A 16527-nucleotide genomic window follows, 5' to 3' on the forward strand; every position below is an offset into this window, starting at 1 on the left:
TTAAATTGTCTTAACTTGTACTGAATTTATTGTCTGTACACGTCCCCGCTTAATTGTAAAGTGCTGCGGAATATGTTGGCGCTATATAAATATAAATTATTATTATTATTATCAATACTATAAACCCAGAAAACCCATTTAAACTACCAAAACATATAAGATACCAGATGATAAATGTAGTAAATACTATAATCCTTAAGAGGGCAGCCGTACCATTGCTGTATTGGGAAGGAGATCAGTTTGGTTGGATTTTCGAGGTGGATCATTGTCACCCTGCTACCACACCAACAGCACCTGAGATTTCTCCTAAAATCTCAGAACTTTCCATAATGATCTTCACCATTTTGTTTCGTTATTTGTAGCAAAATCTCAGACTGTTCATCTGAAATCAGAAAGTTCCCGCTGTCCAGTTTATTTACGACAATTTTCGTCTTGCCTAGAAAAAGGTGATACAATAGTCCAGCCTTTGTCCACCTTAAGCATCTTTAAGCTACCGCCATAGAGAATAGGTTCTTTGTCCTTCAAAAACCAGTTCAGCCCCAGAAGAATCTTTCTTTTTATTGTGCGTTCATGGTTCACAAGGCACGTGTCTCGGGCAGGAGGATCGTAAACGCTTTCATATATAGGGACATTATAAACAATTTCAAGAACTGAAATGAAAAGGGAGTGGTCTGTACAATGAAAAGAGCAACAAAAACCTGTGGAAAAAAGATATGCGTGTCCAAATGGCACGTACGTCACCTGTGAGGTGAGTCGGTGACACGGAACAAGAGGTGGTTTCCTTTACAGACAGGGCAATCTGTTCATCAGGACGGTTCGCTGCTCCTAAATGGGTTCTAGGATATCTGAAACATTATCTACAGTGACTGCGCCCAGTCTGACTTCACAATCCCATTAGGCAGATATAGGAAACTGTACGCCATAGACAAAGCAAAGTACAAAGGAAATCCATATTGTAGATAGGAGGCATGCAATAAAAATACCAGAAACACCTCTCTACATTTAGAGGGAAGAACCCTGGCCAGACATACGAGAAGCAGCCATCTCTCCCAACAATGGCAGTAGGACGCCCAGCTATCACTGGTCTCCTCGGTCAGCACACCTGGCACATGTAGTGACAAGATGGCTCCTCAGTTCTTATCCTTTCTGTATGTAAAGAGGATCTATCACCAGGTAAAACATGGCCAGATTCTGATCTTATTTTAATCCCGCTGCTCCTTTGAGTACTGTTTTGTTTTTTCTTAGATCCACCATACCGTTCCAGAGATATGGGCTTTTTATTTAGGGCTACTTTGTACGATTTTTACCAAGGGAAGCTCCAGAACAAGAACTTAGGGATCGATGATAGGGACTGTGCTTTATTTACAGTGGGTATCCAGATGCAACATATTGTTAATGTGTAGCAGCCCCTTCGGGGTACTGGAGAGCATGACAGGAGCAAAGAACAGGTAATCAGTGGGGGTACTGGTTGTCGAATCCACACAGATCTGGTATTGATGAACTATCACATGGATGGGTCATCATGGATCACCTTAGCTCTTTTAAACTTTTCAGCCCTTTATTTTTGATGGTCTGGAAAACAACTAGTACTAATAATTTTTGAATTGAGCTGTACAAAAGCTCCAAAATGATCAGACATATGCCTCTTTTGTGAATGAAGAGCTCATAATGGCAGAATCCACCGCTGTGAACTTCTTCTGCCCTTTCACAAGTGATTCCAAATAAAATTGTCGTAAACTAAATTTGGCAATAGTGACATTAAAAGCAGGAAAGCTGCCGGACCATAAAATAATGCAGCACAGTGAGATATTTAGGAGCCGGGACACCTGGGATTTCTCCAGGCCTGTAAATAACCGTGTAATAATACGTGTTATGTTTTAGCACAAAGGCCTCTAGTTCTCGTCCCTGACTGGGCTATTCAGAGACACGGCCGTACACAGACCACAAAAGTTCATGATTAATTTCAGCTCTTAAAAGCGACGCCTTATTCCGCACACCACACAAAGACAAGTCAAATCTGGGATTTATTGGAAACCATTTGATTGACGCTCATATTTTCAGCCCTCTATAGCCGCAATCACCGCGTTTCTGCAGTTATTCGATTCCATTGAATGGAGGACTTGAATCACGTCAAAGGCTAAGTTCTCACTTGCTTTGCAATGTTGATTTTCCAAGATGTAATAGATCATAACTGATTCCTGGAACTTTGGCATTGTGGGGCTTTGTCTTCAGGAGTTACATCTTAATCCATTTCTAACAGTACTTTGTTATCAAGATCCATCATTTGTCAGCTCGTTAAATTGTTATCTGTTACAATATGGAAAATCATAACGTACGTAAAAAATCAGCTTCTCCATATGTTCTTTTTTACCATAATATGCCATTAAAAAAGACCCAAGGAGAGAGATTTAAAGCAAAAAAAATCCTAAAATTTAACATAAGTGACTAAAGGTGCAATGGACATCAAGTTTTTCTATTTGTGCACCTGAAACATACTGAACCTCAGTGTTAGCATACTTTACACATGACATCCTCACCTCGCAAAAACCTCCCAAAGAAACAGGAGTAAGAGATAATAAAAAAAATCTGATACCCGGAGCAGAAACAAGGCAATAAAACTGAGAGACCACTTTACCTGTACGTTACTTCCTTCCCGTGGCTACAATTTCACCGAGAGTCTGGGTCGTGCAGTACAGGACACCGCAGATAACCTGTTATTAGGGGAACCAAATCTCTTCCTCTCTCCACTTGGAATCACACAATGAGCTGCCACAATACATTATTTCATGGACTGACAATGGACGCATTCAGACTGACTGGTTAAAAGCGAGAGGTCAATGACAGTACACCTTGCCAAAAAAAAATACAACAGTGTCCCAGAGTTAAAGCTGAATATTAAATATTAGTATATAAAATCAATACATAAAATATTTCCCTGGAAAGTCCATGGATTGTTGTCTTATGTGAAGTACCGTAATTGATCTTTTGTCTTGCACGGACTGGTATGGCTGGTGGTCACTAATCCGTCATTACAGTGTATGGGGTTGTCATCCGGATTTATACACACAAGCTCCATTTCTATTGTCCTACAGATACATCCTGTTACTAAGCTATTGTCCTGCCCAGCTGTCCGTGTTTCAATGCGATAAATGCATGAAACAAGTAGTCGGGTCAATACTTCCCTAAAGGTACCTTCACACTAAACAACTTCATAACGATATCGCTAGCGATCCGTGATGTTGCAGCGTCCTGGCTAGCGATATCGTTGTGTTTGACACGCAGCAGCGATCAGGATCCTGCTGTGATGTCGTTGGTCGCTGCAGAAATTCCAGAACTTTATATCGTCGCTGGACTCCCTGCAGACATCGCTGAATCGGCGTGTGTGACGCCGATTCAGCGATGTCTTCACTGGTAACCAGGGTAAACATCGGGTTACTAAGCGCAAGGCCGCGCTTAGTAACCCGATGTTTACCCTGGTTACCATCGTAAAAGTTAAAAAAACAAACACTACATACTTACCTTCTGCTGTCTGTCCCCGGCGCTCTGCTTCTCTGCACTCCTCCTGCATCCTGTGTCAGCGTCGGCCAGCCGGAAAGCACAGCGGTGACGTCACCGCTCTGCTTTCCGGCTGACCGGCGCTGACAGTGCAGAGGAAAGCAGAGTGCCGGAGGACAGACAGCTGAAGGTAAGAATGTAGTGTTTGTTTTTTTTACTTTTACGATGGTAACCATCGGCCCTGCGCTTAGTAACCCGATGTTTACCCTGGTTACCGGCATCGTTGGTCGCTGGAGAGCGGTCTGTGTGACAGCTCTCCAGCGACCAAACAGCGACGCTGCAGCGATCGACATCGTTGTCGGTATCGCTGCAGCGTTGCTTAGTGTGAAGGTACCTTAAGTGTACATTTATGTTGGGTGATGTGCAGCGTTAAAGGATCGCCAATGTGTTTGCCGCTCGGCGGTTGTTTACTATCAACACAGGCAGACGGCACAGAATGGTCTGTAATAGTGATGAGCGAATATACTCATAACTCGAGATTTCCTAAGCACACTAGGGTGACCTCCGAGTATTTTTTAGTTCTCGGAGATTTAGTTTTCCTCACCTCAGCTGAATGATTTACATCTCTTAGCCAGCTTGATTACATTTGGGGATTCCCTAGCAACCAGGCAACCCCCACATGTACTTATGCTGGCTAACAGGTGTAAATCATTCAGTTGAGGTGAGGAAAACGAAATCTCCGAGCACTAAAAAATACTCAGAGGACCCCCGAGCGTGCTCGGGAAATCTTGAGTAATGAGTATATTCGCTCATCACTAGTCTTCTCCACAGTGTAGGTCCGGCTGACGCAGTATGATGTGCTGCCGAGGACAATGATCTTTTGCGCAAACCTTTTGATCATTTTGCTTGTCGGGTGATCAGCAACATTTTTACATTCCTAGGTCACTCATTCACGATAATCACATATTGTAAATTCCCTTAAAATGCTGCATTCAGGTGGTCCAGTTAATTTATCGGACAAGTTATGTCCGCCATTTGCAATTGTGACTGGCTTCATATGCAGCTGTATGCCCACCTGCACAGCGGACGGGCGCAAGGGCTGCCGGCTTTTTACCTGCTTTACCCTGGTCCATAAATCGAGGTCCGCGTGAAAAATAGTCCGTATAAACTAGCACGTAGGCTATCATTGTGTCCATGTGTTGTCTGATTTCTACCCTGACAGTACATGGAAAAAAAATACCTAAATCTAAGGCTACGTTCAGATGTGGAGAATGTGACATTTTCACACAGACCTCACTATTTTGCAGACTTGACTGGTCCCTTAACTGAAGCAGACTGTGTGCATGTAGACTTTTCACGTATATGTTCTATTTATGTTTTTGACAAACAGGCCCACACACCCATTAAAGTCTATAGCCCGATTCATCAAGACCAGCGTTGCTCATGCCAGACTTGAAGAGAGCGTGTTAGAGGGAGATGTGAAGGATTCATTGAGTGGCAGACTCCTCTTAGGGCAGTCCCACACGTCCAGATAATTCCGGTACCGATTTTTCCGTGTCCGTGTGCCCGTAAGTTTCTGTGGCACATCAGTGTGGCACACGTGTGCCACCCGTGTGCCGACTGGGTACCACACGCACCGTGCAGGAGACAGCGCTAGAGATAAGCGCTGTCCCCCCCACGTGGTGCTGAAGCCGCCATTCATATATTCTCTGCAGCAGCGTTTGCTGTAGAGAAGATATGAATAATCCTTTTTTTTTTGTTTCTCGGGTTTAACATAAAGATCCATGTCCCCACCCCCTTCCCACCCCCTGTGCGCCCGCCCGCTGTTATTAAAATACTCACCCGGCTCCCTCCCTCGCTGGCGCTGCTTCCTGTCCTGGCCGCACCTTCTACTGTATGAGCGGTCACGTGGGGCCGCCCATTAAAGTCATGAATATGCGGCTCCACCTCCCATAGGGCGTCCGTGTATGGTACGTGTTTTACACGGACCCATTGACTTTAATGGGTCCGGGTAATCCGTGCGCTCCCACGAACACTGACATGTCTCTGTGTTTGGCACATGGAGACACGGTCCGCAAAAAATCAATGACATCTGCACAGATGCATTGATTTCAATGTGTCTACGTGTGTCAGTGGCTCCGGTACATGAGGAAACTGTCACCTCACGTACCGGAGCCACTGATGTGTGAAACCGGCCTTAATGAAACAGGCGTGTCTTACAAATGGTGTCTTAATGAATCAAGCGTGGCATGTGCTTCCAAGCGCCTTACCACAAATCTTACTCCAGTCTTTGACTGAGGTAAAATTTGTGATGTAAGGTATGCCATAGCTCGTCATGAATTTTGTGACTTATAAAAGTGTTATATGACATAGTTCTAGAATAAACACTTTGGGACCTTTGAGTTTATTCAAATGTCCATGCTTTTTGCAGTCTGAGAAAACTAAAGAAAAACGAAACATTGAAATCAATGGGAACATGGTGCAATCCTCGTGACAAAGAGCATAAAGATTGCCTCTACCCTGGCAGGTGTCCAGCACTAGACTGCCACCATCATGGGCGCCTCTTGCAATTACTAGGTACATGACATTGTGCTGATGCAAAGTCATGACGTCACAGAAGCCTAGTAATCGTACAAGGTGCCCAGTATGCCGACATTACAGTGTCAGCCAAGAACGTTCACATTGCCCCGTTCTGGCTTCCACAGAGAAACTAAGTGAATGCCAAGCCTAAGTAGAGCAAATCTTTTTGCTCCCCTTTAGGAGATGCTTGGAAATGTTTACTTTTTTTTATGTGAGAACAGATTCTGCCCCGATTATAAAAATGAATAAAACCTGGATTCAGAACACTAATGAAATATGGCCCTTTTTTTTTTCAGTGGCTCAGTGGTTAGTACTGTAACATTGCTCCGCTGGGGTCCAGGGTTCAAATCCCACCAAGGACAACATCTGCAAGGAGTTTGTATGTTCTCCCCGTGTTTGCGTGGGTTTCCTCTGGATTCCTCCCACACTCCAAATACATACTGATAGGGAATCTGGATTGGGAACCCCATTGGGATGATAATGTGTGTAAAGCGCTGTGGAATTACTGGTGCTACATAAGTGAGTAAAACAAATAATAATACTATGAAAAAAACAACAACTGACCTCTGTATAAGCCTCATACACACAATTGAATGGCTCTTCCTGCTGTAAGCAGTGGAAGGTTTTATGATTTTCAAGCCCATTCATTGATTGCAAGCAGAGATTTTGATAATGGTGAAAAATCAAAAAGAACTAAATTAGAATGATTTATAACTTTACATTATCCACATTCATACAAAAATGGGAAAATCTCATAAGAGTTATCTTTACCCTAAAAATAACAGAAGCACAAATTCCACAGCCCACAGGAAAAAGGGAAAAACTGCTCTAAATCGCATGACATTGCCAACTTCCTATTTCAACTATACCAAATGTCTCCTAATGAATACGTGAGGTTTCCTAGTGAAGCCCACCAATAAATTAGAATAATCAGTAGATGGGTACATGAGCACTTGAATGTCAGCCAGCATCCTCCTAACCGTGTGATAAATGCACGGCAACGACAGATTGCACCAGAAAATGTCATGCATTTTTATTTCCCTAAAGAATCCAAGACAAAGTTGCCGGCCATTTACTGTCAGGACAGCGCTGACAACGATCCCGTGAGGGACCCACTTCTGTCTTCATCAAGATGGATTGCAATTATCATCACAATCTGGTCCATCTTCGCCCTTCGTTATTAAAGTGCAACGATTACAAAAGGCAGAATAAAATGCCATCTTGGCGAATGTTACTTTTCAGGCGATATCGCAGCATCATGTGACAAATGTGACTCTTCATTCTTATTAAATGCAGGAAAAAAATCATGTAAAATTTGTAAACTGTGAACTTACTGTGAATGTCCTGTATCGACATTTTCATTATCAGATCTGATGCGACAAGAGAAGCTACTTAGACCAGTTTGTAGTAATTACTGTTGGGAAGGTTGGGTTCATGTGTCCAGTAAACCGCTGTTTGAAACGGATCCAGTGAGCAAAAAATACTGACAAACGGCCGGCTATTAATGGATCTGTTTACCACAGACTACAATGATAACAAAAAAAATCCATTTGGAATGTGTTTTTTATGCCGGACAAAAAGGTTGTGTCATTTACAAGATACCGTAAGTGCTGCTGGATCTGCTTCTAACAGATGATTCCAGGACATGTGAACCCAACCTTAGGCTCGTCCAACACCACCGGAATCAGGCCAATCACTCTTAGATCAGTGTTCCAGCAAAGTGTGATCTTAGTGGCATCTGATTTTTTGGGTGAGGAGAAAATGGAAAAAACAAATTTCTCCGTCTTCTCCATTGTGTCAGTCCGTGAAAATCGGACTGCATGCGGATGTCATCATAGTGCATTCTGATTAGTTCTATGGACTCATTGACTTGCATGACCCGAGTGGAATCTAATTATCGGATCCAACTCGTGCATGCCTCAGACCAACACGTGCACAGTCCCATAGAATAAGATTAGACCGAGTGCGATCCAATGTTTTGTCAGATCGCACTCGGACCAAAAATACGGTCATCTGCATGAGGCCTTATAGTTGTCGGAAAACAGCATTCTCTCGCAAGTCCCCCTATATGCCTGCTTGACCGAGCTTTCATGGGTTTCCAATTGGGAAATTGAGGTAAGGCTGCCATTCACATCAGATGGTCGGCTGCTCCCGCTGAAAACAGTGTGTTCGGCCAACAATTCTTTAATGGGAATGAGAGACGGGACCACTATGAATGGAGACCAAACCTCATCAACTAATTGTCTGATGAATGCGCCCTTTCAATACAAGTATCTCTTCTGACCTTACTGTGCTTCTCCACATCACAGTTTTTTTTTTGCGCAATTTCCACTAAGTGACAATTTATGTTTATGTTTTATGAAATGATCTATGGACAGAGAGTCTAGCTCAGGGGTGTCAAACTGCATTCCTCGAGGGCCTCAGACCATGCGTGTTTTCAAGATTTCCTTAGCTTTGCTCAAGGTGCTGTATTCATTATGTGTGTAGGTGATTAAATTATCACCTGTGCAGTACAAGGAAATCCTGAAAACATGACCTGTTTGCAGCCCTTGAGGAATGCAATTTGACACCCCTGGTCTAGCTACTAAACTCCATTTTTATATAGCATGATTGATTCATGTAGTTGTTATAAAAATTGAGTTTAGGGGGTGGATTCCCTACACCCGTGCCATACCTCCATGCTTACTTGGGGCAACTCTCCACCAAACCGCCAGAACATTCAGCGGATAACATACGTCTACTGTTTACAAAAATGGAGGTATTCCAAATATTAATCTAATACATAAAATGACTTGCCTACACCAAGGTGCAGAGAACTAGACCATGGACTATTAAAAAAAGTTTTTTTCACAGTTTGTCGGGAAATAAAGCAAATTTTGGTAAAGTTCTGCAGATGACGCTTTACAGCAGTGTGCGACAACTGTAACCAGAAGTTACTAGATGTTTAGAGACATCAGTAAAGGATTTCAAAGAAGAAGAAGCTTTTACATGAGGAGATTATACGAGAGCCCATTATAAAACGCGCCTAGGTGTTATTTACAGGCCAGAAAATGGTAAGGATCCTGGTCCCGCAGCGTTGTGAGTACAGACAGAAAATAACCACATTGCTTTGTAAGATGGAACTCTGTATTTCAGCTTAAAAGGGGAATCCACTCTGGACAATTCCTTTTTGTTAGCAGAGTCCCAACAATAAGCTAAAAAAGACATGACGGGTTCCCATTAAAGTGGGTTGTCCACCATTTGGTTTTTAGGCCAAGTTTTGATTCCTTGCACATTGAACTGTAAAGTAGGCTGTAGTCATAAATCTGCTGAAATGAGATCAGAAAAAGATAGAGACGAGAGTCAAAAACTCCCGGTCAGAGATGAACTGGAATATAAGTTGGTATGCATGCAACGTGTAGGGGCATGTTCACACTGGCCACTAAACAGACAAAACATAAGATGAAAACAAAATGAACCTTACCATATGTCAAATGACTTATTAAATGTGAATAAGGGCCAAGCAGGACCAAGACCCCGACTAATGGACATCCAGCCACGGGAAGTGATTTTTTTTGCAATCAAAAATTCTATGCATTTAGTTAAACAAATAAAAAAAATAGTCCCAAAGGGTGGACAACCCCTTCGAAATCTCATCACATAGACAAGAGTAAAGTATGGGTCCGCAGATGATTTCAATGTGAGACATATCTGTTTCTGATATCCCTGAGAATCCTCTGATCTTTCTGTGAGGGAGCCACGTGGTGGCCATTGTGGATGTCACAAAGCACAACATGACTTACGGCCTACATTCTGTAAACCACTTTTCAGATGTTATCACATCTGGAAATGGGATATCTGGCCAATGCCATAAGCAGAAGAAATATCTAAGTGGACTGAGACAAAGACTCAGCTAATAAAATACAAGATGGTGGCAGTTTACTAGCCAGGAGATCAAATATAAAGCCTTGTTGAAAACATCAGCTAACTAATTACCAGTAAACCTTTCCCAGACAACGCATTTTGGGTGTACTTATGTACTGTCTGCGGCACGTTCAGCAAACCAGAGCCAGTCCCCGGAGAATGGCCACATTGTCTAGCTAACCTCTTCAAGATGTATGCTGTATGACAGACGCATGGTATAAATTACGCTAATAACTTATTTGCACCCAATAAATTGCCCATTATTCTGATGTTTGCCTGTAATTCAGGATTTAACCCTTCAAAAAATATCAAGAGTAATTGCACTGAAATGCGACAGATCAGGGACAGATAAAAGACTCTCAACTATGGGAACAAGATATACCGGTACTTGCAGGAGCAAAGGCCATATACCGTAATTATTTCGTAAGAACATTCATAGATATCAGATTAATTAAAACTGGCCAAGTAGAAAATCTCTGGGCACATTGGCTACCTGGCTAGAGGAACGTTCCGTCCAGCTAAAGACTAGAAGTCACGAGATATTTTGGTCACAAGTTTTAGGAAATGCATTAGAGAGCAGAAATAAATGGCCGACTGATCATACCAGAAGATCCATCTTTAAACCTTCTTTTCTCACAGGGTAATAATCAGAGCAACCCAAAGACACATTCCAAGAGAATTCTGTAAGTCGCACCCCTTGGTAAAGACCACATAAAGTAGCACTACATTAAAATTCCAAATCTCTGGAACTGGTGGATTTATGGTGCATGACAGATCTAAATGTTGACTAATTGCTGAAAGTGGGCAACTTACAGGACAAGAAAAAGGACTATGTCTGGGGGATCTGTGGAAATCGTTAATTTTTGGTGATCTATGGCAACTCTCCTGGAATGTCCAGACAAACTCTGGGAAAAAGGGAGACCTCCTTGACTCCTGCAAGAGTTGGCAAATCTCCAGGGTACAAGAGAAGTCTCCCGGAAGACACGTGGATGCTTCGTCATCTGACTCAGCTCCAGGGTCCAGACACACATTTAGGGGGCAGTAAATAGAACAAAGACGTTTCTTGACCTGTAAAACAAAGGTTGGTTAAGCAAAAATCCTATTCATGCCATGCTCTGCAACATGGCATAGCTCCATTTTATAAAGATGGCCTGACTTCAGATCAGATAAGTAGCCCAGCCTACAGCCCAGGTACGATGAACACAAGGAAACCAGCAAGGCAGGCACAAATGGGCGCTTATACACCGAATACTCAGTCTATACTTATCACAGCTTGAGTCACTGTAGAAATACATGTTATTGAACTTTATCATAAATGGCTGTCAGTAGACACCAACAATTTCCTGCATGCTTACCAGACCATGAACAATTCAGACAATGGCTACAGTCCAGCAAGTCTTTAAGACAGCGCTGCATACAGGCATCCTATTATTAGGTGTAGGGGTGATAGGCTGCACTCACTGCTTGACTGGCACTGCTCACTGATCCCAGCACCCACCGTAATGCCTCTGTGGAGCCCTCTATGCTACATTCAGTCATGTCTATTTCTTAAGAAAATCACCCATATTTCCATCTACATTTACAAGTAAAAATGTTATAAAATTCTTATGTATTTTTGCATTATTTAGTAAATAAATAAATTTGCCTCTGAGAATATGATAGCACTCGCCCATTCAACTCTCTGGATTAGTGGAAAAAATAATGAACTGATATATTGGAGAAACTTTGTTTCCTCTTCAGAGTTTGATTAGCATAATCGGGTGTGTTGGGAAACCGGTCGTGTGCTCCTGCCCTTAGGATACGGTCATATGCACCGAATTTGGTGCAGATTACTTCTGCAGCAAATCTGCAACAAAATTTGTGAGACAAATTTGCAATGACTCGAGGGGCTTTTGGTGTGGATTTTCCTGCAGATTTGACGTGCATTGAGTAGATTTTAAGCTGCCTCCTTGGTTACATCAAGCTTCTGTACAACCATCAATGCATTTAAAAGAGGAGAAATTAGGTGATTAAGCGATCACTGGTAAGTTTGCTCCCAATTATCCACCCTTATAAATATACTGGCGATCACAGCAGGAGCAAGCATAACACTTGTTCTTCAGATGATCCAAATGTTTATGCCGCTAAAAAAAAATTGTTCTCAGCATCATATGCTCCGAGTAATGGTACGTCAGGCATGCCATATCAGCCCGTCAGTACACCTTAATGAACACCGATTTACCATATGGCTGGTCATTTGCCGCTTGTTTTCTGGTCTCTTTACTCATGCCGACGAACAATGATGGCCACAATCGCTGATACATGGGCCAAAAATTGGGAACGAGAGTTCATCCTGCAATAATTATCGTTCTATCAACAGATGTAGTGCATTAGATGGCTATGTCTCCGTCATCGTTTGTTGGCCTGTGTAACGAACCGGTAATTGAGTGACTTGTGATATTATCGATCAGCGCTCATTACATTAATGTAAATCAGCACGTCTACATGCACCATATCTCATGGCTATAGTTCCTATGGTTCTGAACAGACACCCTCATGGTCCTGAATGTTTTGGCCGCAGACCATCTTCTCTACTACATCCTTATCAGCAGTGCGGAGACATCAAACCATCGCGGGGAGTAGATTGCCAACTCATTTGATCCCTCCGGCTCGTTTGATCTCTGCACTTTGGCAAACCCTAGTGCCTGCCAGCCACATGAAAATGGTGTCATGACAATATACTACCTGTATTCCATATTCCGGCCCGGTGTGTGACATTCTGGGTTCTAAAGTGACGAAATCTAAGGAAAAAAAATTCCAACTATAGCAATACATTATTTGTGGACTTTCCCCCCATTTCCTTCCCCAATAAAGTCAATGTAGTAAATCCCCATCAATCTGCAAAAGACATGGACGAATTAGAGAGCTCAAAATCGGCACTGCACGTCCTATTCACCATGGCAAGACAAGTCCCACCTGACTGATCTGATGAGAAATCAGAGCTCTGCCCGGCAGACGCCATGTGCAGGATGACCATATATTTCAGGATACCCGATCTACTGAGGCAGATCAGCATTTTCCTTGCACGAGAGGGTTAATGTTCAGAGCCATGGTTAACCTTAGCCCTGACGGAAGAATCTTCATACTTTTCCATCCATTATGATGGATTGCAAATCTAAGATTGATTGAACTGTTCATTAAATTGTCTCCCCTCATAATTAGACCGATACCTGGGGAGCTGGCGCTACATAGGACTAATAATAAGCGCCTGTACTTTTTTGATGTAGGGATCACAGTCAATGTGACGTGAAGCAATTTCACCCACCATCGACCTTGTCTTGCTTCTCTTGCGGCGCCGCACAGGAAGATGTCAGTTTATGTAAAGTTAAGTGTAACACTTCTATCTGCGAGGAAGATGCTCAGTACTGAAGGCCTCATCCAGTCTCACGACAGATTGGACTGCTCCCAGACCGTAGCTGGCAGCCACTGTAATCGACGCTGTGTGAGGAACGTAGCGCAGGAGTCGAGCAGTCACCGAGTACACGTGTACTGTGAGAGCAAACATTTCTCAGAAGTAATTCTCAGAAGGTGCGATAATCATTTATAGATAGCGTCCGGACTTTGTAATCTGCTAGCCGCCAACATGTCAAACACGTAAGGAGGAAGAAGCAGAAAACAACGTTCCTTGCGGGAAGACTGAACACGTAGCCCTGTAATTATATTTACGAGACTGCTCTCCAGAATCAGAATACGTGCTTTCATACAAGCAGAACATCAGGAAACAACACATAGCACAATACTGCTGCCGCCCATACAGATGTTGGACGCAACACTCACCCAGCAAATCATTCCATGCAGACTAATGGTGCATCTACTCCAGGAGACAATCTGCCAACGAGCATTTGTAGGAACATTCCTTCTAGATGGTCCGCAGGTATAAACATGCCTGCCATCATCCGATCAACAAGCAAAACGCTCCTTTGTCGAGTGATCGGATCGTTTATACCGACGAGAAATAACTCATTGATATCGACAGCACATTGTCCCATGTAAACAGGCAATGTGCTGCCGACAACATGATTGTGTATGGAAACATAACCAGCATATTAGTAAGCATTTTGTCCCCATAGTTATTCGTTGGCATGTCTAAATAGGCCAGTAAACAAGCACCAAACAACGTATTATATAGTCGAGTGGCGTTTGTTAATGGTGCATTGAGATGCTAAAATCAGCACATATTAAGTGAACCATTATGATACTACAGTGTGACAACTTACTGCAGAAATTAGTAAGCAGTGCACTACTTCAGCCAGTTGGATTGCTTCTCGTTAGCGCTGGCCGTGGGCATAAGATATTTACCTGTAGATCATTGGTAGATACAGCCCCTATATACTCTTGTATGTGTATAACAAGCACTAATACCACCCAGTCAGCAGATCTGACAAAATATAGTGGGATCTTCCATTGGTCTACAGCAGGGGTTGGGAATCTTTTTCCTGCGAAGGGCCATTTGGATACTTATACCATCCTTCGGGGGCCATACAAAGTACATCCTGACTCTGACACTGGTATCAGGACGTAATCTTTCATTGCATGCCCTTCATTGTTCAGTAGTGAACACTGCATGTGTGTGATAACAGAGCAAGAAGAAATTAATGAGCTGGTTGTAATCAAAATACACCTCCCTGCCCAAGTAAGTGGTCCCTGAGTATATGCCCAGGGACCTGAAAAAAGGTCATCGAGAGCCGTAAATAGGCCTGAGGTTCCCCACCTCTGGTCTACTGAAACATGTCTAACAAGGGGACAAATGTAAAGCTTGCTATAAACATATTGTTTGGCAGAAACGAATCTCTCCCATCTTCTCCATTCACAGGAGAGCTTGCCTCGACCAAGCATACATGTCCTTTCAACAGGGTGAGAGTAAGCCGCTGTGGCCAGACAGGAGCTTATCTGCGCTGAAAACAAAAATAATGGGAATCGCAAATCCAACTTCCTGATCCTTCTCATGTGAGGGGAGAGTTGGGAGGTCCCCATACACATCAGGTGGCCAGCTTGTCCTACCAACTTTCCCTAATGTTTATAGAGTCCTGCTGTCCAAAAGCTACACCTCCCTTTAACCAAGGTGTGGGGAAGAGAGGAATAAGTTGCTACCAGACACCCCTGACTGCTGCTTATCTTCTGCGACAACAAGCAATTGGGCATGATGAAATCTAACATGCCTGATCCTTTTTTCACCTTATATCTGCAATTGTGATGAGCAAATATACTCGAGATTTCTCGAGCATGCTCGGGGATCCTCCGAGTATTTTTTAGTGCCCGGAGATTTAGTTTTTCTTCCGCAGCTGAATGATTTACATCTGATAGCCAGCATAAGTACATGTGGGGGTTGCCTGGTTGCTAGGGAATCCCCACATGTACTTATGCTGGCTAACAGATGTAAATCATTCAGCTGTGGCAAGAAAAACTAAATCTCCGAGCACTAAAAAATACTCACAGGACTCCCGAGCGTGCTCGAGAAATCTCGAGTAACGAGTATATTCGCTCATCACTAATCCATACACATTAGTTGGTCAACTGCTTCACGCAAATGACAGGTCTGCCCGATGATCATCTAAAGGAACCTTATTACGTGAAAAAACACTGTTAACCTGCAAATGTGGGGTTAAGCTGCAGGTTAATAGCATTCTGAACTTGCCCGATGATGGAACTTAGAGCCCTGCTGCCGGGAGGAAATGAACTTTATTCCTCGTGGTTGCATTCGGGTGTTGGACACGAGGGCGGCCCCAGCGGGGGTTCAGTCATTGCTCTTTCTATACATCGCAGCAGATGTAACCGTGCCCCCGGCAATGACTGATAGCATGCACCAATAATTTAGCAAGAAACTCCTAGGTGCATGGGCTGCCTAACCCCTAGGATTTGTTCAGTCCACTGTCCATCACAGCCTTGGTCCTATTTTTGTTTATGGTCACATTAGAAAACGCACTAGAAAAGGATGGTGCAAAGTGGCCTTAGCGTTATAGGAGTTTGTCGTTTCAGTAAGTCCTTATCAATACTGAAAGAAGTGTCTATTGTTTGCCTCCAATAAACCCATCTACTATGATCCATCTTAGCCAAGAACTGCTGATTGTAAGTTGTTTTTAATATAAAAAGACTAGACACTTATTAAACATTGCCCATAAATCAGGCACATGCACCATACAATACTGTGGTTGTAAAAATATAAAGTACCTTAGAAACAAGACAGCAATAAAAGAGAACATTTTGAAGAACACAAGGCAAACACGCCCAGGCTTAACCAAGTCCTCCTAGACAGCTGCTCACAATAAGCAATATCCCCTTCATAGTCTCGAGACAGATGTTTGGCATCACCCTTGCAAAAAGTTTCTCTATCTTGACAAACCATTGTAGCAGAAAATCCTTACATATTCAAACAAATCTGCTGCGAGATTAACAGTGTCAAAGGTGGGTGGTTTAACTAAGTCCTGGAGCAACATCCCAAAGGGACATGTGTCAGGAAAGCTGCATCATACTGGTACAAGAGGGAACAGAGCACAAGATCTCGCACCTCGC

General features: G+C 43.1%; 1 protein-coding gene across 2 annotated transcripts in view; it reads right to left on the reverse strand.

The window, feature by feature from the left end:
- The window catches only part of SH3RF1 (SH3 domain containing ring finger 1), a 200698-nt gene that overhangs the window by 143410 nt on the left and 40761 nt on the right, over positions 1-16527 (reverse strand). The window lies entirely within an intron of this gene.

Source organism: Ranitomeya imitator, chromosome 1, assembly GCF_032444005.1.
Source record: "Ranitomeya imitator isolate aRanImi1 chromosome 1, aRanImi1.pri, whole genome shotgun sequence".
Taxonomy (NCBI): Eukaryota; Metazoa; Chordata; class Amphibia; order Anura; family Dendrobatidae; genus Ranitomeya; species Ranitomeya imitator.